Here is a 22,285-nt window from a genome sequence, read left to right as displayed (position 1 = left end):
GGCTGCCAAAAATGAGGAGCAGGGTGCAGGCCACTACAAGAGAGGAGAAAAGTGACAGGTGGCTGGACAGCGGCGGTGGAACGAGAAAGCACCAAAGCAGGGAAAGGGACGGCGAGAGAAGGACGGGAGCAGGCAGTCCCACAGAGACGGAGAAAGAAGCAGCAGCAAGAGAGCAAGAGCGGCAGCAGAAAGAAGAAGAGGGAGCAGGACACAGACCGAAAATGAAGAACGGGGAGCAGGAAGGAGATGCAAAAAAAAAACCCTGCAGCATGACAGAGGAAAAAAGAATAGCGGCAGGGACCTGGACAAAGAGAGATGAGGAAATAGAATAGAATAGACATGGAGAAAGCAGTAGATCTGTGACGTGCTACGGAGCCGAGAAGGAAGGCCTCGAATCAAGGGACGAGGAGGCAGACAGAGAGCACCAAAGACAGCAAAAGTACTGACAGGCTACAGAGTAGGAGGAAAGCAAAACTAGTAACCGGGAGCTGAACAGAAAGAGGGGAAGAAGGAAAAAAATGCCACGGGCTGCAGGGCAGAAAGAGGGAGGACCTAAAAGATGGGGACAAGTCAGAGACAGATGGAGAAAGAAGGTACACAAGAGCAGGAAAAAAAAATAATCGTAGCAGTGGGGGAAAGAGAGGGAGCCGGGGAGGGCCCAGGATGCAGAAGAGGGGTGACAGGGCCCCGAGGGCCCACGACTCACCGCAGCTCTCACTCTCGGTGCTGCCGGGAGACTTTGACACTTCAGATGTTTCTCTCCCCTTCTCTCTTCCCTTCTTCTTCCGCAACTCCAATCGTTTGGCTCTCCTGCACCTGAGAGAAAATGCATGTGGCTGTCTTAGAGCTCATACGAGACGTGGCTTCCTAGGCAAGAAGCCTCAGGAACAGGACAAAGAAAAAGAGAGAATATGATGAGTGGGAAGCAGAACACACGGATCGAGAGAGAACTTGAATCAGAGGAGTAAACAAGGCAGGAAAGCGAGATAAAGACAGAGAAGAAGCCACAAAAAAGGGCCTTTCTGGCCTCTACTCGCACCCCCCGGCCTCCTTTTTTTTCTGGCCTCTACTCTCGCCCCCAGCCTCCCACCCCTCTGCAGCCTCCCACCCCTTTCCGGCCTCCCTTTTTTTCTGGCCTCTACTCTCGCCCCCGGCCTCCCACCCCTCTGCAGCCTCCCACCCCTTTCCGGCCTCCTTTTTTTTCCTGGCCTCTGCCCCCCCCCCCCCCCGCCTCCCACCCCTCGATAGCCTCCTAACTCCCTTTTTGCTGGCCTCTACTTAATTCAGCTTCCCACCCCTCTGCAACCTCCTACCTCTTTCCAGCCTCCACTCCGCCCCCCCAGCTTCCCACCCTTTTTCAGCCTCCCACCACCGTCCCACGCAGTGCAGGACACACTGACAGAGAGAGAAAAAGGACAGGCAACAGGAAGAAACGTACTAAGAAACAAAGAAAGGGTCAGACGAAGAAGGGGGTGGGTGGTCAGGGTTGGAATCCCAACACAAACCAGCAAGGGGATAGAGGACAGACAGAGAGGAAGACAAGAACGGGCCGGGAAGCAGGAAGAGAAGGAGAGAAAGGCAAAAAGGGAGAGCCGGCTGCACAGGCAGGTACAGCAAGAAACGACCGGACAGGCAGCAGCATCGAGAAAGAGAGACAGAAAAACTGGGGACAGGAAGCAGGACAGAGGGACGGCGAGAGGAAACAAGGGCCAGGGAGCAGGACAGCGGTGGAAAAAGAGGCACTGGGGCAGCAGGACAGAAAGAGAAGGAAGAAAGGCCAGAACAAGGACGGGGAATAACAGCAAAGGGAAAGAGAAGGACAAGGAGCGGGACAGATTGTCAGAGAAAGACAGGGACAGGGAGCGGGACAAGGTGATGCTGAGAGAGAAAAAGGGGACAAGGAGGCAGGACAAAGTGAAAGACAGGCACAAGTAAGAGACGGGGGAGCAGGACAGAGACGGAGGGGGAAAAGCCTCAGCTGGGCAGCAGGAGACAGAGGCGGAGAAGGGAAAAAACAGCACCGGGCTGAGGGACCCTGAGGGAGGAATTAAAAAACAAACACAGGGAGCAGGACAAAACGACAGAGAGAGAGAAAAGGGACAGAGCAGGACAGCGTTGGGGGGAGAAATGCGACCGTGACGGGCAGCGGGAGAGAGGTATGGAGAAAGAAAAAAAATACCGAGGAAGAGAGAAAGGAAACAAGGGACAGCGAGCTGCACAGGGGGATCGAGAAAGAAAGGATGGGAGAGGGAATGGCGCAGAGAGAGAAAGGCAGAAAAAACAGCAAGAGGAAGCAGGGCAAAAGGACAGCAAGAGGAAAAAGGAAAGGGACAGGGAGCTGGACAGAGATGGGAAAAAAAGCAGCGGGGACACACGAAAAGAGACAGAAAGAGAAGGGCACAAAAGGATAGATGAGGACAGCGGCAGGATGGAGACGCAGAACAAAACCTGGGACGGTCAACCTGGGTGGGCGGGGAGCGGGTCAGAGAGCCGGAGAAAGGAAAAACTCTGCTGTGGAGCAGCCGAGGGGGACGGAGAAAGAAAGACAGGGACGGGGAGCAGGGCAGAGAAACGGAGAGAGAAAATAAGCGATGGGGAGCAGGGCAGAGCACTAGGAAGAGGAAAATAAGACAAGGGAGAAGACCGAGAAGCTCAGAGAGAAAGAAGGGTCGAAAGGAAACGCCAGAGAGGTAGAGAAATCAAGAAATACAGGGACGAGGAGCCTTGCAGAGACGGAGCACGAAAACGTAGGGCCGGTGAGCGCGAAAGAGGGAGAGAGAGACGGGGGCAGGGGGAGGAGATGAAGAAGAAAGGAGAGATAAAGATGGCAACGGAGCGCAGGGGACACAGACAGAGAGAGAAAAAGGACAGTGAACAGGAAAAAAGGGACCGAGAAACAAAGAAAGGGTCAGATCTAGACAAAGAGACCAAGAAAGGGGCGGGGGGCGTGTGTGCAGGGAAACCCCAAAACAAACCAGCAAGGGGCTAGAGAACAGAGAGGGAGAGAAAGAGAAGAAAGGGCCATGAAGCAGGACAGAGAAGGAGAGAAAGGCAAAAAGGGAGAGCAAAAAGAGAGCCGGCTGGACAGGGAGGTACAGTAAGAAACGACCGGACAGCCAGCAGGACAGAGAAATAGAGACAGGGAGCCGGCTAGAGAAATTCTGAAGGGAGAAAAAGAGGGAGAGGGAGCAGAACACACACGCAGACAGAAGACGGGAGGTACAGGGAAAGGAAAACAAAAGGAAAAAGAAAAAAAAAAAAATCACAGCAGCGTGGGAGAGAGAAGGATCCAGGGGACAGCTCGGGACACAGAAGAGGGGCGACAGGGCCCCGAGGGCCCGCCACTCACCGCGGCTCTCGCTCTCCGCGCTCCCGGGAGACTCTGCCGCTTCAGACGCTTCTCCGTCCTGCTCTCCTCCATTCCTCTTCCGTAACTCCGGTCGCTTGGCTGTCCCCCACCTAAGACAAAACGTCCATGTCTCGCAGCTCTTACGAGACAAGGCTCCCTACGCACGCAGCCGCACTCGCGCGCTCCACAACCGGAACATGCTGCTGCTGGTGACACATACAGACCCTGCGGGCACGCTGGCGGCCTGGCCTGCTGCGGGCTACCAAGACGGAGCCTTCCTCACCGCAGCGCCAGGCAGCTGCCAGCCAGGTGGCCTTCCATTTCTTCTTCTTCTTCAGCCTTCTCGGGACTCTCCAGCTTCAGCCGCGCCACCTCCTGCCCGCAGCCACTCAGCGCTCCGCCTCTCCTTTTCGCCCCACGCCGCCAGCACAGCGAGGCCCGGCACACGCAGCCCACACAAGCCTGGAGCGGGCGCAGCCAACGGCATCCCCAGGGCACGGAACGGACAAACGCGTCCTCAGCGCAGCCCCTGCCACACATAAACAAGCAGCGGCGACCGCGTTCAGGGGAGGCCGAGGCAGCCCGCACCACGGGCCTTGGGGGAGGCCGGGCGCTCCGGGACACAGGCTTCAGGGGACGTGCTGCAGCTGGGGGCGGCTGCGCGGGGCGAGCGGGGCCGGGGAGAGCACTGCCGACTTGGGGGGGGGGGGGGGTGCCCGCCTCCTTCTCCCATTCCCTTCCGTCACCTCCCGCCTCTGGCCCCGGGGCTGCCCGCACCCGGCTCGCCTCCTGCAGCCTGCCGCAGCGGCCGGCTCCAAGCTTCCCGTCCCACCACCCTCGGGCAGCCACCACGCACCCCCGCACCCGCTGGAGGGGAGGCCCGCGCCTCACCGCTGGCCTCTCTGCTCCCCCGGCCGCCCCCGGCACCGAACACCAGCCCGCCGCCATGCTGCTCCGCCGCACCGCGCATGCGCCACGAGCCGACGGCGCGCCGGAGGGGCCACACTCTGAGCCGAACGCCGGGCTGCAGTACCGCGTTCCGGCCAGGGGGCGGCGGGGGCGGGGGCGGCGCCAGCGGGGCAGAGGGCGGTGCCAGCGGGGGCGGGGGCGGCGCCATCGGGGGGCGGGGGCGGGCGCCATCGGGGGCGGGGGCGGCGCCATCGGGGGCGGGGGCGGCGCCATCGGGGCGGGGGCGCGCCATCGGGGGCGGGGGCGGCGCCATCGGGGGCGGGGGCGGCGCCATCGGGGGCGGGGGGCGGCGCCATCGGGGGCGGGGCGGCGCCATCGGGGGCGGGGGCGGCGCCATCGGGGGCGGGGGCGGCGCCATCGGGGGCGGGGCGGCGCCATCGGGGCGGGGGCGGCGCCATCGGGCGGGGGCGGCGCCATCGGGGGCGGGGGGCGGCGCCATCGGGGGCGGGGGCGGCGCCATCGGGGGCGGGGGCGGCGCCATCGGGGCGGGGGCGGCGCCATCGGGGGCGGGGGCGGCGCCATCGGGGGCGGGGGCGGCGCCATCGGGGGCGGGGGCGGCGCCATCGGGGGCGGGGCGGCGCCAGCGGGGCGGGGGCGGCGCCAGCGGGGGCTGGGGCGGCGCCAGCGGGGGCGGGGGCGGCGCCAGCGGGGGCGGGGGCGGCGCCAGCGGGGGCGGGGGGCGGCGCCAGCGGGGGCGGGGGCGGCGCCAGCGGGGGCGGGGGCGGTGCCCAGCGGGGGCGGGGGCGGCGCCAGCGGGGGCGGGGGCGGCGCCAGCGGGGGCGGGGGCGTGCCAGCGGGGGCGGGGGCGGCGCCAGCGGGGGCGGGGGCGGCGCCCATAGCCGGCTCCGGCTCCGAGCAGACCCCGACTCGCGGCTCCGACACGGCGACGCACCCCCATCGCTCCTTGCCCCCGACACGGACCCCGCCCTCCCGGGGGCTTTTCCCCGGGACCCGCCGCTCCATCCAACCCCCCCCCCCATACCTCGCGCTCACCTTCTCCCTCGCTGCAGCCGCAACCCGGCTATGGCTCCGCTCCTCCTTCGGCTCGCATCGGGCCCGGCACGGCAGCACCGGGCCCTCTACCGGCAGAGGGAGGGGCCGTCGCCATCAGCCCCGCTGCCCGCACCTGGGGCTCTTCCGGCCCCGGCCCACGGCTGGAGCCACGATGCCGTCATTGGGCAAACACAAAGACTCTCTGAAGCCCTTTGGGCACTTCAGCAAGCAGGCAGGCGTTCCTTATTGCAGCGCCGGACACACAGGGCACGGCCTCCTCCCAGCGCGCAAAGCACCTGCGCCACTCGAGCCGCGAGTACCGAACTTTGCTCACCGGGTGGCAGCAGCGATCGTACCGGCCCCTCCACGGCCACCCGCGCGCCACGGCAGCACCGGCCCCTCCACGGCCACCCGCGCCACGGCAGCACCGGGCCCTCCACCGGCACAGGGAGCGGCCGTCGCCATCAGCCCCGCTGCCCGCCACCTGGGGCTCCCCCGGCCCCGGCCCACGGATGGACCCCGGCAGGAAGAGGGGGCCGTCGCCCCAGCCCCACAGCCCGTCCCCTCCTCCCCTGGCCTCTGGCGCAGCCCCTCGTCCCGTGCAAACCAAGCACAAACGCAGCCGCCAGGGCAAAAGGGACCGCAGGTCTTTACTCAGTCACGCACCCAGCCACTCCCGGGAGCCGCTCTGCTCCGGGCTCGGGGCCCCCGACTCTCCCTCTGCCCCTCCGACACCTCGGCACTCCTTCCCGCAGCTGCGCCCGTTGATCCAGCGGCGAACAGTCCGTCCGTCGCCTCCCTGAGCGACGCGCTGCTCGGCAGAGGCTGCCAAAAATGAGGAGCAGGGTGCAGGCCACTACAAGAGAGGAGAAAAGTGACAGGTGGCTGGACAGCGGCGGTGGAACGAGGAAAGCACCAAGCAGGGAAAGGGACGGCGAGAGAAGGACGGGGACAGGCAGTCCCACAGAGACGGAGAAAGAAGCAGCAGCAAGAGAGCAAGAGCGGCAGCAGAAAGAAGAAGAGGAGCAGGACACAGACCGAAAATGAAGAACGGGAGCAGGAAGGAGATGCAAAAAAAACCCCTGCAGCATGACAGAGGAAAAAAGAATAGCGGCAGGGACCTGGACAAAGAGAGATGAGGAAATAGAATAGAAAGACATGGAGAAAGCAGTAGATCTGTGACGTGCTACGGAGCCTGAGAAGGAAGGCCTCGAATCAAGGGACGAGGAGGCAGACAGAGAGCACCAAAGACAGCAAAGTACTGACAGGCTACAGAGTAGGAGGAAAGCAAAACTAGTAACCGGGAGCTGAACAGAAAGAGGGAAGAGGAAAAAAATGCCACGGGCTGCAGGGCAGAAAGAGGGAGGACCTAAAAGATGGGGACAAGTCAGAGACAGATGGAGAAAGAAGGTACACAAGAGCAGGAAAAAAAAATAATCGTAGCAGTGGGGGAAAGAGAGGGAGCCGGGGAGGGCCCAGGATGCAGAAGAGGGGTGACAGGGCCCCGAGGGCCCACGACTCACCGCAGCTCTCACTCTCGGTGCTGCCGGGAGACTTTGACACTTCAGATGTTTCTCTCCCCTTCTCTCTTCCCTTCTTCTTCCGCAACTCCAATCGTTTGGCTCTCCTGCACCTGAGAGAAAATGCATGTGGCTGTCTTAGAGCTCATACGAGACGTGGCTTCCTAGACAAGAAGCCTCAGGAACAGGACAGAGAAAAAGAGAGATATGATGAGTGGAAAGCAGAACACACGGATCGAGAGAGAACTTGAATCAGAGGAGTAAACAAGGCAGGAAAGAGAGATAAAGACAGGGAAGAAGCCACAAAAAAGGGCCTTTCTGGCCTCTACTCGCACCCCCGGCCTCCTTTTTTTTTCTGGCCTTCTACTCTCGCCCCCAGCCTCCCACCCCTCTGCAGCCTCCCACCCCTTTCCGGCATCCCTTTTTTTCTGGCCTCTACTCTCGCCCCCGGCCTCCCACCCCTCTGCAGCCTCCCACCCCTTTCCGGCCTCCTTTTTTTTCCTGGCCTCTACTCCCCCCTCCTCGCCCCCCCCCCCCCCGCCTCCCACCCCTCGATAGCCTCCTAACTCCCTTTTTGCTGGCCTCTACTTAATTCAGCTTCCCACCCCTCTGCAACCTCCTACCTCTTTCCAGCCTCCACTCCGCCCCCCAGCTTCCCACCCTTTTTCAGCCTCCCACCACCGTCCACGCAGTGCAGACACACTGACAGAGAGAGAAAAAGGACAGGCAACAGGAAGAAACGTACTAAGAAACAAAGAAAGAGGGTCAGACGAAGAAGGGGGTGGGTGTTCAGGGTTGGAATCCCAACACAAACCAGCAAGGGGATAGAGGACAGACAGAGAGGAAGACAAGAACGGGCCGGAAAGCAGGAAGAGAAGGAGAGAAAGGCAAAAGGGAGAGCCGCGCTGCACAGGCAGGTACAGCAAGAAACGACCGGACAGGCAGCAGGATCGAGAGAGAGAGACAGAAAAACTGGGGACAGGAAGCAGGACAGAGGGACGGCGAGAGAAACAAGGGCCAGGGGAGCAGGACAGCGGTGGAAAAAGAGGCACTGGGCAGTAGGACAGAAAGAGAAGGAAGAAAGGCCAGAACAAGGACGGGGAATAACAGCAAAGGAAAGAGAAGGACAAGGAGCGGGACAGATTGTCAGAGAAAGACAGGGACAGGGAGCGGGACAAGGTGATGCTGAGAGAGAAAAAGGGGACAAGGAGGCAGGACAAAGTGAAAGACAGGCACAAGTAAGAGACGGGGGAGCAGGACAGAGACGGAGGGGGAAAAGCCTCAGCTGGGCAGCAGGAGACAGAGGCGGAGAAGGGAAAAAACAGCACCGGGCTGAGGGACCCTGAGGGAGGAATTAAAAACAAACACAGGGAGCAGGACAAAACGACAGAGAGAGAGAAAAGGGACAGAGCAGGACAGCGTTGGGGGGAGAAATGCGACCGTGACGGGCAGCGGGAGAGAGGTATGGAGAAAGAAAAAAAATACCGAGGAGAGAGAAAGGAAACAAGGGACAGCGAGCTGCACAGGGGGATCGAGAAAGAAAGGATGGGAGAGGGAATGGCGCAGAGAGAGAAAGGCAGAAAAAACAGCAAGAGGAAGCAGGGCAAAAGACAGCAAGAGGAAAAAGGAAAGGGACAGGGAGCTGGACAGAGATGGGAAAAAAAGCAGCGGGACACACGAAAAGAGACAGAAAGAGAAGGGCACAAAAGGATAGATGAGGACAGCGGCAGGATGGAGACGCAGAACAAAACCTGGGACGGTCAACCTGGGTGGGCGGGGAGCCGGGTCAGAGAGCCGGAGAAAGGAAAAACTCTGCTGTGGAGCAGCCGAGGGGGACGGAGAAAGAAAGACAGGGACGGGAGCAGGGCAGAGAAACGGAGAGAGAAATAAGCGATGGGGAGCAGGGCAGAGCACTAGGAAGAGGAAAATAAGACAAGGGAGAAGACCGAGAAGCTCAGAGAGAAAGAAGGGTCGAAAGGAAACGCCAGAGAGGTAGAGAAATCAAGAAATACAGGACGAGGAGCCTTGCAGAGACGGAGCACGAAAATGTAGGGCCGGTGAGCGCGAAAGAGGGAGAGAGAGACGGGGCAGGGGGAGGAGATGAAGAAGAAAGAGAGATAAAGATGGCAACGGAGCGCAGGGGACACAGACAGAGAGAGAAAAGGACAGTGAACAGGAAAAAGGGACCGAGAAACAAAGAAAGGGTCAGATCTAGACAAAGAGACCAAGAAAGGGCGGGGGGCGTGTTGTGCAGGGATACCCCAAAACAAACCAGCAAGGGGCTAGAGAACAGAGAGGGAGAGAAAGAGAAGAAAGGGCCATGAAGCAGGACAGAGAAGGAGAGAAAGGCAAAAAGGGAGAGCAAAAAGAGAGCCGGCTGGACAGGGAGGTACAGTAAGAAACGACCGGACAGCCAGCAGGACAGAGAAATAGAGACAGGAGCCGGCTAGAGAAATCTGAAGGGAGAAAAAGAGGGAGAGGGAGCAGAACACCACACGCAGACAGAAGACGGGAGGTACAGGGAAAGGAAAACAAAAGGAAAAAGAAAAAAAAAAAAATCACAGCAGCGTGGGAGAGAGAAGGATCCAGGGGACAGCTCGGACACAGAAGAGGGGCGACAGGGCCCCGAGGGCCCGCCACTCACCGCAGCTCTCGCTCTCCGCGCTCCCGGGAGACTCTGCCGCTTCAGACGCTTCTCCGTCCTGCTCTCCTCCATTCCTCTTCCGTAACTCGGTCGCTTTGGCTGTCCCCCACCTAAGACAAACGTCCATGTCTCGCAGCTCTTACGAGACAAGGCTCCCTACGCACGCAGCCGCACTCGCGCGCTCCACAACCGGAACATGCTGCTGCTGGTGACACATACAGACCCTGCGGGGCACGCTGGCGGCCTGGCCTGCTGCGGGCTACCAAGACGGAGCCTTCCTCACCCGCAGCGCCAGGCAGCTGCCAGCCAGGTGGCCTTCCATTTCTTCTTCTTCTTCTTCAGCCTTCTCGGGACTCTCCAGCTTCAGCCGCGCCACCTCCTGCCCGCAGCCACTCAGCGCTCCGCCTCTCCCTTTTCGCCCCCACGCCGCCAGCACAGCGAGGCCCGGCACACGCAGCCCACACAAGCCTGGAGCGGGCGCAGCCAACGGCATCCCCAGGGCACGAACGGACAAACGCGTCCTCAGCGCAGCCCCTGCCACACATAAACAAGCAGCGGCGACCGCGTTCAGGGAGGCCGAGGCAGCCCGCACCACGGGCCTTGGGGGAGGCCGGGCGCTCCGGGACAGCAGGCTTCAGGGGACGTGAGGCAGCTGGGGGCGGCTGCGCGGGGCGAGCGGGCCGGGGGAGCACTGCCGACTTGGGGGGGGGGGGGGTGCCCGCCTCCTTCTCCCATTCCCTTCCGTCACCTCCCGCCTCTGGCCCCGGGGCTGCCCGCACCGGCTCGCCTCCTGCAGCCTGCCGGCAGGCGGCCGGCTCCAAGCTTCCCGTCCCACCACCCTCGGGCAGCCACCACGCACCCCCGCACCCGCTGGAGGGGAGCCCGCGCCTCACCGCTGGCCTCTCTGCTCCCCCGCCGCCCCGGCACCGAACACCAGCCCGCCGCCATGCTGCTCCGCCGCACCGCGCATGCGCCACGAGCCGACGGCGCGCCGGAGGGGCCACACTCTGAGCCGAACGCCGGGCTGCAGTACCGCGTTGCGGCAGGGGGCGGCGGGGGCGGGGCGGCGCCAGCGGGCCGGGGGCGGTGCAGCGGGGCGGGGGCGGCGCCAGCGGGGGCGGGGGCGGCGAAAGCGGGGGCGGGGGCGGTGCAGCGGGGGCGGGGGCGGTGCCGGCGGGCGCCAGCGGGGGGCGGGGGCGGCGCCAGCGGGGGCGGAGGGCGGCGCCAGCGGGGGCTGGGGGCGGCGCCAGCGGGGGCGGGGGGCGGCGCCAGCGGGGGCGGGGGCGGCGCCAGCGGGGGCGGGGGCGGCGCCATCGGGGGCGGGGGCGGCGCCATCGGGGGCGGGGGGCGGCGCCAGCGGGGGCGGAGCCAGCGGGGGCGGGGGGCGGCGCCAGCGGGGGCGGGGGCGGCGCCAGCGGGGGCGGGCGCCAGCGGGGGCGGGGGCGGTGCCAGCGGGGGCGGCGGCGGTGCCTGCGGGGGCGGGGGCGGCGCCGGCGGGGGCGGCCGCCGGCGGTGCCTGCGGGGGCGGGGGCGGCGCCGGCGGGGGCGGCGCCGGCGGGGGCGGGGGCGGCGCCAGCGGGGGCGGGGGCGGCGCCAGCGGGGGCGGGGGCGGTGCCAGCGGGGGCGGCGGCGGTGCCTGCGGGGGCGGCGGCGGTGCCTGCGGGGGCGGGGGCGGCGCCGGCGGGGGCGGGGGCGGCGCCGGCGGGGGCGGGGGCGGCGCCGGCGGCGCCGGCGGGGGCGGCGCGGCGGGGGGCGGGGGGCGGAGCCGGCGGGGGCGGGGGCGGCGCCGGCTCCGCCTCCGAGCAGACCCCGACTCGCGGCTCCGACACGGCGCCGCACCCCATCGCTCCTTGCCCCCGACACGGACCCCGCCCTCCCGGGGGCTTTTCCCGGGACCCGCCGCTCCATCCAACCCCACCCCCATACCCCGCGCTCACCTTCTCCCTCGCTGCAGCCGCAACCCGGCTATGGCTCCGCTCCTCCTTCGTCTCGCATCGGGCCCCGGCACGGCAGCACCGGGCCCTCTACCGGCAGAGGGAGGGGCCGTCGCCATCAGCCCCGCTGCCCGCACCTGGGGCTCTTCCGGCCCCGGCCCACGGCTGGAGCCCACGATGCCGTCATTGGGCAAACACAAAGACTCTCTGAAGCCCTTTGGGCACTTCAGCAAGCAGGCAGGCGTTCCTTATTGCAGCGCCGGACACACAGGGCACGGCTCCTCCCAGCGCGCAAAGCACCTGCGCCACTCGAGCGGCAGTACCGAACTTTGCTCACCGGGTGGCAGCAGCGAGCTCTTGGACACGGCGCCACCGCGCATTGGCGCCGCCCGAGCCGCAGTACCGAACTTTGCTCACCGGGTGGCAGCAGCGAGCCCTTGGACACGGCGCCACCCGAGCCGCAGTACCGAACTTTGCTCACCGGGTGGCAGCAGCGATCGTACCGGCCCCTCCACGGCCACCCGCGCCACGGCAGCACCGGCCCCTCCACGGCCACCCGCGCCACGGCAGCACCGGGCCCTCCACCGGCACAGGGAGCGGCCGTCGCCATCAGCCCCGCTGCCGCACCTGGGGGCTCCCCCGGCCCCGGCCCACGGCTGGACCCCGGCAGGAACAGGGGGCCGTCGCCCAGCCCCACAGCCCGTCCCCTTCTCCCCTGGCCTCTGGCGCAGCCCCTCGTCCGTGCAAACCAAGCACAAACGCAGCCGCCAGGGCAAAAGGGACCGCAGGTCTTTACTCAGTCACGCACCCAGCCAGTCCCGGGAGCCGCTCTGCTCCGGGGCTCGGGGCCCCCGACGCTCCCTCTGCCCCTCCGACACCTCGGCACTCCTTCCCGCAGCTGCGCCCGTTGATTCAGCGGCGAACAGTCCGTCCGTCGCCTCCGGAGCGACGCGCTGCTCGGCAGAGGCTGCCAAAAATGAGGAGCAGGGTGCAGGCCACTACAAGAGAGGAGAAAAGTGACAGGTGACTGGACAGCGGCGGTGGAACGAGAAAGCACCAAGCAGGGAAAGGGACGGCGAGAGAAGGACGGGGACAGGCAGTCCCACAGAGACGGAGAAAGAAGCAGCAGCAAGAGAGCAAGAGCGGCAGCAGAAAGAAGAAGAGGGAGCAGGACATAGACCGAAAATGAAGAACGGGAGCAGGAAGGAGATGCAAAAAAAAAACCCTGCAGCATGACAGAGGAAAAAAGAATAGCGGCAGGGACCTGGACAAAGAGAGATGAGGAATAGAATAGAATAGAATGGAGAAAGCAGTAGATCTGTGACGTGCTACGGAGCCGAGAAGGAAGGCCTCGAATCAAGGGACGAGGAGGCAGACAGAGAGCACCAAAGACAGCAAAAGTACTGACAGGCTACAGAGTAGGAGGAAAGCAAAACTAGTAACCGGGAGCTGAACAGAAAGAGGGGAAGAAGGAAAAAAATGCCACAGGCTGCAGGGCAGAAAGAGGGAGGACCTAAAAGATGGGGACAAGTCAGAGACAGATGGAGAAAGAAGGTACACAAGAGCAGGAAAAAAAAATAATCGTAGCAGTGGGGGAAAGAGAGGGAGCCGGGGAGGGCCCAGGATGCAGAAGAGGGGTGACAGGGCCCCGAGGGCCCACGACTCACCGCAGCTCTCACTCTCGGTGCTGCCGGGAGACTTTGACACTTCAGATGTTTCTCTCCCCTTCTCTCTTCCCTTCTTCTTCCGCAGCTCCAATCGTTTGGCTCTCCTGCACCTGAGAGAAAATGCATGTGGCTGTCTTAGAGCTCATACGAGACGTGGCTTCCTAGGCAAGAAGCCTCAGGAACAGGACAGAGAAAAAGAGAGAATATGATGAGTGGGAAGCAGAACACACGGATCGAGAGAGAATTTGAATCAGAGGAGTAAACAAGGCAGGAAAGCGAGATAAAGACAGGGAAGAAGCCACAAAAAAGGGCCTTTCTGGCCTCTACTCGCACCCCCCGGCCTCCTTTTTTTTCTGGCCTCTACTCTCGCCCCCAGCCTCCCACCCCTCTGCAGCCTCCCACCCCTTTCCGGCCTCCCTTTTTTTCTGGCCTCTACTCTCGCCCCCGGCCTCCCACCCCTCTGCAGCCTCCCACCCCTTTCCGGCCTCCTTTTTTTTCCTGGCCTCTACTCCCCCCTCCTCGCCCCCCCCCCCCGCCTCCCACCCCTCGATAGCCTCCTAACTCCCTTTTTGCTGGCCTCTACTTAATTCAGCTTCCCACCCCTCTGCAACCTCCTACCTCTTTCCAGCCTCCACTCCGCCCCCCCAGCTTCCCACCCTTTTTCAGCCTCCCACCACCGTCCCACGCAGTGCAGGACACACTGACAGAGAGAGAAAAAGGACAGGCAACAGGAAGAAACGTACTAAGAAACAAAGAAAGGGTCAGACGAAGAAGGGGGTGGGTGGTCAGGGTTGGAATCCCAACACAAACCAGCAAGGGGATAGAGGACAGACAGAGAGGAAGACAAGAACGGGCCGGGAAGCAGGAAGAGAAGGAGAGAAAGGCAAAAAGGGAGAGCCGGCTGCACAGGCAGGTACAGCAAGAAACGACCGGACAGGCAGCAGGATCGAGAAAGAGAGACAGAAAAACTGGGGACAGGAAGCAGGACAGAGGGACGGCGAGAGGAAACAAGGGCCAGGGAGCAGGACAGCGGTGGAAAAAGAGGCACTGGGGCAGTAGGACAGAAAGAGAAGGAAGAAAGGCCAGAACAAGGACGGGGAATAACAGCAAAGGGAAAGAGAAGGACAAGGAGCGGGACAGATTGTCAGAGAAAGACAGGGACAGGGAGCGGGACAAGGTGATACTGAGAGAGAAAAAGGGGACAAGGAGGCAGGACAAAGTGAAAGACAGGCACAAGTAAGAGACGGGGGAGCAGGACAGAGACGGAGGGGGAAAAGCCTCAGCTGGGCAGCAGGAGACAGAGGCGGAGAAGGGAAAAAACAGCACCGGGCTGAGGGACCCTGAGGGAGGAATTAAAAAACAAACACAGGGAGCAGGACAAAACGACAGAGAGAGAGAAAAGGGACAGAGCAGGACAGCGTTGGGGGGAGAAATGCGACCGTGACGGGCAGCGGGAGAGAGGTATGGAGAAAGAAAAAAAATACCGAGGAAGAGAGAAAGGAAACAAGGGACAGCGAGCTGCACAGGGGGATCGAGAAAGAAAGGATGGGAGAGGGAATGGCGCAGAGAGAGAAAGGCAGAAAAAACAGCAAGAGGAAGCAGGGCAAAAGGACAGCAAGAGGAAAAAGGAAAGGGACAGGGAGCTGGACAGAGATGGGAAAAAAAGCAGCGGGGACACACGAAAAGAGACAGAAAGAGAAGGGCACAAAAGGATAGATGAGGACAGCGGCAGGATGGAGACGCAGAACAAAACCTGGGACGGTCAACCTGGGTGGGCGGGGAGCGGGTCAGAGAGCCGGAGAAAGGAAAAACTCTGCTGTGGAGCAGCAGAGGGGGACGGAGAAAGAAAGACAGGGACGGGGAGCAGGGCAGAGAAACGGAGAGAGAAAATAAGCGATGGGGAGCAGGGCAGAGCACTAGGAAGAGGAAAATAAGACAAGGGAGAAGACCGAGAAGCTCAGAGAGAAAGAAGGGTCGAAAGGAAACGCCAGAGAGGTAGAGAAATCAAGAAATACAGGGACGAGGAGCCTTGCAGAGACGGAGCACGAAAATGTAGGGCCGGTGAGCGCGAAAGAGGGAGAGAGAGACGGGGGCAGGGGGAGGAGATGAAGAAGAAAGGAGAGATAAAGATGGCAACGGAGCGCAGGGGACACAGACAGAGAGAGAAAAAGGACAGTGAACAGGAAAAAAGGGACCGAGAAACAAAGAAAGGGTCAGATCTAGACAAAGAGACCAAGAAAGGGGCGGGGGGCGTGTGTGCAGGGAAACCCCAAAACAAACCAGCAAGGGGCTAGAGAACAGAGAGGGAGAGAAAGAGAAGAAAGGGCCATGAAGCAGGACAGAGAAGGAGAGAAAGGCAAAAAGGGAGAGCAAAAAGAGAGCCGGCTGGACAGGGAGGTACAGTAAGAAACGACCGGACAGCCAGCAGGACAGAGAAATAGAGACAGGGAGCCGGCTAGAGAAATTCTGAAGGGAGAAAAAGAGGGAGAGGGAGCAGAACACACACACAGACAGAAGACGGGAGGTACAGGGAAAGGAAAACAAAAGGAAAAAGAAAAAAAAAAAAAAAAATCACAGCAGCGTGGGAGAGAGAAGGATCCAGGGGACAGCTCGGGACACAGAAGAGGGGCGACAGGGCCCCGAGGGCCCGCCACTCACCGCAGCTCTCGCTCTCCGCGCTCCCGGGAGACTCTGCCGCTTCAGACGCTTCTCCGTCCTGCTCTCCTCCATTCCTCTTCCGTAACTCCGGTCGCTTGGCTGTCCCCCACCTAAGACAAAACGTCCATGTCTCGCAGCTCTTACGAGACAAGGCTCCCTACGCACGCAGCTGCACTCGCGCGCTCCACAACCGGACCATGCTGCTGCTGGTGACACATACAGACCCTGCGGGGCACGCTGGCGGCCTGGCCTGCTGCGGGCTACCAAGACGGAGCCTTCCTCACCCGCAGCGCCAGGCAGCTGCCAGCCAGGTGGCCTTCCATTTCTTCTTCTTCTTCAGCCTTCTTGGGACTCTCCAGCTTCAGCCACGCCACCTCCTGTCCGCAGCCACTCAGCGCTCCGCCTCTCCCTTTTCGCCCCCACGCCGCCAGCACAGCGAGGCCCGGCACACGCAGCCCACACAAGCCTGGAGCGGGCGCAGCCAACGGCATCCCCAGGGCACGAACGGACAAACGCGTCCTCAGCGCAGCCCCTGCCACACATAAACAAGCAGCGGCGACCGCGTTCAGGGAGGCCGAGGCAGCCCGCACCACGGGCCTTGGGGGAGGCCGGGCGCTCCGGGACACAGGCTTCAGGGGACGTGCTGCAGCTGGGGGCGGCTGCGCGGGGCGAGCGGGGCCGGGGGAGCACTGCCGACTTGGGGGGGGGGGGGGTGCCCGCCTCCTTCTCCCATTCCCTTCCGTCACCTCCCGCCTCTGGCCCCGGGGCTGCCCGCACCCGGCTCGCCTCCTGCAGCCTGCCGCAGCGGCCGGCTCCAAGCTTCCCGTCCCACCACCCTCGGGCAGCCACCACGCACCCCCGCACCCGCTGGAGGGGAGCCCGCGCCTCACCGCTGGCCTCTCTGCTCCCCCGCCGCCCCGGCACCGAACACCAGCCCGCCGCCATGCTGCTCCGCCGCACCGCGCATGCGCCACGAGCCGACGGCGCGCCGGAGGGGCCACACTCTGAGTCGAACGCCGGGCTGCAGTACCGCGTTGCGGCCAGGGGGCGGCGCCAGCGGGGGCGGCGCCAGCGGGGCCGGGGGCGGTGCCAGCGGGAGCGAAGGCGGTGCCAGCGGGGGCGGCGCCAGCGGGGGCGGGGGCGGCGCCGGCGGCGCCAGCGGGGGCGGGGGCGGCGCCAGCGGGGGCGGGGGGCGGCGCCAGCGGGGGCGGGGGCGGTGCCAGCGGGGGCGGGGGCGGTGCCAGCGGGGGCGGGGGCGGCGCCGGCGGCGCCAGCGGGGGCGGGGGCGGCGCCAGCGGGGGCGGCGCCAGCGGGGGCGGGGGCGGTGCCAGCGGGGGCGGGGGCGGCGCCAGCGGGGGCGGGGGCGGCGGCGGCGCCATCGGGGGCGGTGGCGGCGCCATCGGGGGCGGGGGCGGCGCCAGCGGGGGCGGGGGCGGCGCCAGCGGGGGCGGGGGCGGCGCCAGCGGGGGCGGTGCCAGCGGGGGCGGGGGCGGTGCCGGCGGCGCCAGCGGGGGCGGGGGCGGCGCCAGCGGGGGCGGAGCCAGCGGGGGCGGGGGCGGCGCCAGCGGGGGCGGGGGCGGCGCCAGCGGGGGCGGGGGCGGCGCCAGCGGGGGCGGGGGCGGCGCCAGCGGGGGCGGCGCCAGCGGGAGCGGGGGCGGCGCCAGCGGGGGCGGCGGCGGTGCCTGCGGGGGCGGGGGCGGCGCCTGCGGGGGCGGGGGCGGCGCCTGCGGGGGCGGGGGCGGAGCCGGCGGGGGCGGGGGCGGAGCCGGCGGGGGCGGGGGCGGCGCCGGCGGGGGCGGCTCCGGCTCCGCCTCCGAGCAGACCCCGACTCGCGGCTCCGACACGGCGCCGCCCCCCCATCGCTCCTTGCCCCCGACACGGACCCCGCCCTCCCGGGGGCTTTTCCCCGGGACCCGCCGCTCCATCCAACCCCACCCCCATACCCCGCGCTCACCTTCTCCCTCGCTGCAGCCGCAACCCGGCTATGGCTCCGCTCCTCCTTCGGCTCGCATCGGGCCCGGCACGGCAGCACCGGGCCCTCTACCGGCAGAGGGAGGGGCCGTCGCCATCAGCCCCGCTGCCCGCACCTGGGGCTCTTCCGGCCCCGGCCCACGGCTGGAGCCCACGATGCCGTCATTGGGCAAACACAAAGACTCTCTGAAGCCCTTTGGGCACTTCAGCAAGCAGGCAGGCGTTCCTTATTGCAGCGCCGGACACACAGGGCACGGCTCCTCCCAGCGCGCAAAGCACCTGCGCCACTCGAGCGGCAGTACCGAACTTTGCTCACCGGGTGGCAGCAGCGAGCTCTTGGACACGGCGCCACCGCGCATTGGCGCCGCCCGAGCCGCAGTACCGAACTTTGCTCACCGGGTGGCAGCAGCGAGCCCTTGGACACGGCGCCACCCGAGCCGCAGTACCGAACTTTGCTCACCGGGTGGCAGCAGCGATCGTACCGGCCCCTCCACGGCCACCCGCGCCACGGCAGCACCGGCCCCTCCACGGCCACCCGCGCCACGGCAGCACCGGGCCCTCCACGGCCACCCGCGCCACGGCAGCACCGGGCCCTCCACCGGCACAGGGAGGGGCCATCGCCATCAGCCCCGCTGCCCGCACCTGGGGCTCCCCCGGCCCCGGCCCACGGCTGGACCCCGGCAGGAACAGGGGGCCGTCGCCCCAGCCCCACAGCCCGTCCCCTCCTCCCCTGGCCTCTGGCGCAGCCCCTCGTCCCGTGCAAACCAAGCACAAACGCAGCCGCCAGGGCAAAAGGGACCGCAGGTCTTTACTCAGTCACGCACCCAGCCAGTCCCGGGAGCCGCTCTGCTCCGGGGCTCGGGGCCCCCGACGCTCCCTCTGCCCCTCCGACACCTCGGCACTCCTTCCCGCAGCTGCGCCCGTTGATCCAGCGGCGAACAGTCCGTCCGTCGCCTCCCGGAGCGACGCGCTGCTCGGCAGAGGCTGCCAAAAATGAGGAGCAGGGTGCAGGCCACTACAAGAGAGGAGAAAAGTGACAGGTGGCTGGACAGCGGCGGTGGAACGAGAAAGCACCAAGCAGGGAAAGGGACGGCGAGAGAAGGACGGGGACAGGCAGTCCCACAGAGACGGAGAAAGAAGCAGCAGCAAGAGAGCAAGAGCGGCAGCAGAAAGAAGAAGAGGGAGCAGGACACAGACCGAAAATGAAGAACGGGGAGCAGGAAGGAGATGCAAAAAAAAACCCTGCAGCATGACAGAGGAAAAAAGAATAGCGGCAGGGACCTGGACAAAGAGAGATGAGGAAATAGAATAGAATAGACATGGAGAAAGCAGTAGATCTGTGACGTGCTACGGAGCCGAGAAGGAAGGCCTCGAATCAAGGGACGAGGAGCCAGACAGAGAGCACCAAAGACAGCAAAAGTACTGACAGGCTACAGAGTAGGAGGAAAGCAAAACTAGTAACCGGGAGCTGAACAGAAAGAGGGGAAGAAGGAAAAAAATGCCACGGGCTGCAGGGCAGAAAGAGGGAGGACCTAAAAGATGGGGACAAGTCAGAGACAGATGGAGAAAGAAGGTACACAAGAGCAGGAAAAAAAAATAATCGTAGCAGTGGGGGAAAGAGAGGGAGCCGGGGAGGGCCCAGGATGCAGAAGAGGGGTGACAGGGCCCCGAGGGCCCACGACTCACCGCAGCTCTCACTCTCGGTGCTGCCGGGAGACTTTGACACTTCAGATGTTTCTCTCCCCTTCTCTCTTCCCTTCTTCTTCCGCAACTCCAATCGTTTGGCTCTCCTGCACCTGAGAGAAAATGCATGTGGCTGTCTTAGAGCTCATACGAGACGTGGCTTCCTAGGCAAGAAGCCTCAGGAACAGGACAGAGAAAAAGAGAGAATATGATGAGTGGGAAGCAGAACACACGGATCGAGAGAGAACTTGAATCAGAGGAGTAAACAAGGCAGGAAAGAGAGATAAAGACAGGGAAGAAGCCACAAAAAAGGGCCTTTCTGGCCTCTACTCGCACCCCCCGGCCTCCTTTTTTTTCTGGCCTCTACTCTCGCCCCCAGCCTCCCACCCCTCTGCAGCCTCCCACCCCTTTCCGGCCTCCCTTTTTTTCTGGCCTCTACTCTCGCCCCCGGCCTCCCACCCCTCTGCAGCCTCCCACCCCTTTCCGGCCTCCTTTTTTTTCCTGGCCTCTACTCCCCCCTCCTCGCCCCCCCCCCCCCCGCCTCCCACCCCTCGATAGCCTCCTAACTCCCTTTTTGCTGGCCTCTACTTAATTCAGCTTCCCACCCCTCTGCAACCTCCTACCTCTTTCCAGCCTCCACTCCGCCCCCCCAGCTTCCCACCCTTTTTCAGCCTCCCACCACCGTCCCACGCAGTGCAGGACACACTGACAGAGAGAGAAAAAGGACAGGCAACAGGAAGAAACGTACTAAGAAACAAAGAAAGGGTCAGACGAAGAAGGGGGTGGGTGGTCAGGGTTGGAATCCCAACACAAACCAGCAAGGGGATAGAGGACAGACAGAGAGGAAGACAAGAACGGGCCGGGAAGCAGGAAGAGAAGGAGAGAAAGGCAAAAAGGGAGAGCCGGCTGCACAGGCAGGTACAGCAAGAAACGACCGGACAGGCAGCAGGATCGAGAGAGAGAGACAGAAAAACTGGGGACAGGAAGCAGGACAGAGGGACGGCGAGAGGAAACAAGGGCCAGGGAGCAGGACAGCGGTGGAAAAAGAGGCACTGGGGCAGTAGGACAGAAAGAGAAGGAAGAAAGGCCAGAACAAGGACGGGGAATAACAGCAAAGGGAAAGAGAAGGACAAGGAGCGGGACAGATTGTCAGAGAAAGACAGGGACAGGGAGCGGGACAAGGTGATGCTGAGAGAGAAAAAGGGGACAAGGAGGCAGGACAAAGTGAAAGACAGGCACAAGTAAGAGACGGGGGAGCAGGACAGAGACGGAGGGGGAAAAGCCTCAGCTGGGCAGCAGGAGACAGAGGCGGAGAAGGGAAAAAACAGCACCGGGCTGAGGGACCCTGAGGGAGGAATTAAAAAACAAACACAGGGAGCAGGACAAAACGACAGAGAGAGAGAAAAGGGACAGAGCAGGACAGCGTTGGGGGGAGAAATGCGACCGTGACGGGCAGCGGGAGAGAGGTATGGAGAAAGAAAAAAAATACCGAGGAAGAGAGAAAGGAAACAAGGGACAGCGAGCTGCACAGGGGGATCGAGAAAGAAAGGATGGGAGAGGGAATGGCGCAGAGAGAGAAAGGCAGAAAAAACAGCAAGAGGAAGCAGGGCAAAAGGACAGCAAGAGGAAAAAGGAAAGGGACAGGGAGCTGGACAGAGATGGGAAAAAAGCAGCGGGGACACACGAAAAGAGACAGAAAGAGAAGGGCACAAAAGGATAGATGAGGACAGCGGCAGGATGGAGACGCAGAACAAAACCTGGGACGGTCAACCTGGGTGGGCGGGGAGCGGGTCAGAGAGCCGGAGAAAGGAAAAACTCTGCTGTGGAGCAGCCGAGGGGGACGGAGAAAGAAAGACAGGGACGGGGAGCAGGGCAGAGAAACGGAGAGAGAAAATAAGCGATGGGGAGCAGGGCAGAGCACTAGGAAGAGGAAAATAAGACAAGGGAGAAGACCGAGAAGCTCAGAGAGAAAGAAGGGTCGAAAGGAAACGCCAGAGAGGTAGAGAAATCAAGAAATACAGGGACGAGGAGCCTTGCAGAGACGGAGCACGAAAATGTAGGGCCGGTGAGCGCGAAAGAGGGAGAGAGAGACGGGGGCAGGGGGAGGAGATGAAGAAGAAAGGAGAGATAAAGATGGCAACGGAGCGCAGGGGACACAGACAGAGAGAGAAAAAGGACAGTGAACAGGAAAAAAGGGACCGAGAAACAAAGAAAGGGTCAGATCTAGACAAAGAGACCAAGAAAGGGGCGGGGGGCGTGTGTGCAGGGAAACCCCAAAACAAACCAGCAAGGGGCTAGAGAACAGAGAGGGAGAGAAAGAGAAGAAAGGGCCATGAAGCAGGACAGAGAAGGAGAGAAAGGCAAAAGGGAGAGCAAAAAGAGAGCCGGCTGGACAGGGAGGTACAGTAAGAAACGACCGGACAGCCAGCAGGACAGAGAAATAGAGACAGGGAGCCGGCTAGAGAAATTCTGAAGGGAGAAAAAGAGGGAGAGGGAGCAGAACACACACGCAGACAGAAGACGGGAGGTACAGGGAAAGGAAAACAAAAGGAAAAAGAAAAAAAAAAAAATCACAGCAGCGTGGGAGAGAGAAGGATCCAGGGGACAGCTCGGGACACAGAAGAGGGGCGACAGGGCCCCGAGGGCCCGCCACTCACCGCGGCTCTCGCTCTCCGCGCTCCCGGGAGACTCTGCCGCTTCAGACGCTTCTCCGTCCTGCTCTCCTCCATTCCTCTTCCGTAACTCCGGTCGCTTGGCTGTCCCCCACCTAAGACAAAACGTCCATGTCTCGCAGCTCTTACGAGACAAGGCTCCCTACGCACGCAGCCGCACTCGCGCGCTCCACAACCGGAACATGCTGCTGCTGGTGACACATACAGACCCTGCGGGGCACGCTG

General features: G+C 63.3%; 1 long non-coding RNA gene across 1 annotated transcript; it reads right to left on the bottom strand.

Moving 5' to 3' along the window:
• Positions 1–712: 712 nt before the first annotated feature.
• LOC142359399 (uncharacterized) lies at positions 713–11,477 on the bottom strand. The gene is made up of 3 exons (XR_012762325.1): positions 11,413–11,477; positions 3,350–3,459; positions 713–816 (listed from the first exon to the last, which is right to left on the bottom strand). It is a non-coding gene; the product is annotated as an uncharacterized LOC142359399 (long non-coding RNA).
• Positions 11,478–22,285: the final 10,808 nt, after the last annotated feature.

The sequence above is a fragment of the Opisthocomus hoazin genome, unplaced genomic scaffold (assembly GCF_030867145.1).
Source record: "Opisthocomus hoazin isolate bOpiHoa1 unplaced genomic scaffold, bOpiHoa1.hap1 HAP1_SCAFFOLD_117, whole genome shotgun sequence".
NCBI lineage: Eukaryota > Metazoa > Chordata > Aves > Opisthocomiformes > Opisthocomidae > Opisthocomus > Opisthocomus hoazin.
The sequence above is the reverse complement of the archived record's forward strand: the minus strand, read 5'-3'. Positions and strand labels throughout refer to the sequence as shown.